This window comes from Chiloscyllium punctatum, chromosome 36 (assembly GCF_047496795.1).
Source record: "Chiloscyllium punctatum isolate Juve2018m chromosome 36, sChiPun1.3, whole genome shotgun sequence".
Classification (NCBI taxonomy): domain Eukaryota; kingdom Metazoa; phylum Chordata; class Chondrichthyes; order Orectolobiformes; family Hemiscylliidae; genus Chiloscyllium; species Chiloscyllium punctatum.
The window spans coordinates 61,698,004-61,699,573 of NC_092774.1; the positions used below are offsets into that span (position 1 = coordinate 61,698,004).

Here is a 1,570-nt window from a genome sequence, read left to right on the forward strand (position 1 = left end):
ATCGCTTTCTTTGCTGCGACCGCGCAGCAGTTAACATCTGAGCCCCAAGTGTCCCAGATGAAGAGAATCCGCGTGAAACCTTCACTCACTGAGAGTCATCCCCACGGCCCTGAGCTGAGGGACTGCAGGCAGTCCAACACGGAAGGGACGGTTAAAAATGAACCATTTTTGCTCCCTCAGCAACACGTAGCATCATTCTCGCGCAGACAGAAGCCATTCAGCCCATGGATTCCACGGCGACTGTCTGTCACTTGTCTCTCTCTCTCTCTCTCTGAGGTTATTCACAATCGGTGGTATCCGTCCTAATAGTGGGGGACGATGTCTGAGTTTCAACTTTACCAGCTCATTAGCATCGTAGAGAATCGGTTTTGCGATTCAGTTTAGAGGAAACCGACCAAGAACATAATACCACTGAGACCTCTAAAAACCCATGCCGTTTGAATGGAGTGGATCGATATGAACATCGGCAAGTAGATGCAAAGGCAGCTTGCTGAAGAAAAGCAGATCAAGGTGACAGTGAACGATAGCAGAGGATGGTTTCGATCCATCGACCTCTGGGTTATGGGCCCAGCACGCTCCCGCTGCGCCACTCTGCTGCCGTTTGGGGAGCCGGTTGCACAGAACACTTCAGGTTTTTGTCTGGCACGCGGCAGGCACCTTCGAGCCTGATGTCAAAGACCTCCACTGGTGTCGTGTGATATGCTGTTTCGCAGACGTATGGAGGCTGTGTCAATATAAACTTTTTTCTAAATTCCCACATTCTGTCGGTCGAACTGTGATTTCACACTGAATCGCAACATGTGTCACAGCGCAGACGGCGGCCATGCGGCCCACCTTCCCTCTGCTGGTTCTGCACTTAAGTAAACGTGTGTTTCTATTCGTTTCATTCTCTGGCCTTCTCAGCGTAAATCTGTACATCTGAACGTGACCACCGAATTCCCTTTTGGGTCCATTGAATCTTCCTCTTTGTCAATGTCAGACAGGGACTTACTGACCCTCACCACTCCCTGTACGAAAACGTTCTTCCTAATGTCACTTTTACTTCTTTTCCTCGTGACTTAAAATTCTGCCGAATCGTTATGGATCCTTCCAGGCGTGGGAGCATTTTCACAACATTATTTCCTGTTTCTAGGTCCCTCATAACTTGGAAAAGTTCGGTTCTCCGAGGAGAGCTGTCTCAATTTTCCAATCTACCTTGATTGCTGACATTCCTCAAACACCGCACCACTCACGTCAACCTGTTGAGCACTATGGTAAAAACAATGACTGCAGATGCTGGAAACCAGATTGTGGATTAGTGGTGCTGGAAGAGCACAGCAGTTCAGGCAGCATCCAAGTAGCTTGTTGAACACGATCTCCAACCATTTCATTTCTCTGTTTTCTGCCTCATTCGTACTCCAGGCAGCCCACGCTGGTTTCACGAAGGTGCTTTTTGAGAAAGTTAATCAGGCAGTTTTGCACAAGTCAAGTTAAAAAACGCGGGCTCGTCCGGGATTTGAACCCGGGACCTCTCGCAAATCAGCGCAGTAACAGACCCAAAGCGAGAATTATACGCCTAGACCAACGAGCC

The 1,570-nt window shown here is 48.9% G+C and overlaps 1 non-coding gene across 1 annotated transcript; it reads right to left on the bottom strand.

The window, feature by feature from the left end:
- Positions 1 to 524: 524 nt before the first annotated feature.
- On the bottom strand, positions 525 to 596 carry trnam-cau (transfer RNA methionine (anticodon CAU)). The gene has a single exon. It is a non-coding gene; the product is annotated as a tRNA-Met (tRNA).
- Positions 597 to 1,570: the final 974 nt, after the last annotated feature.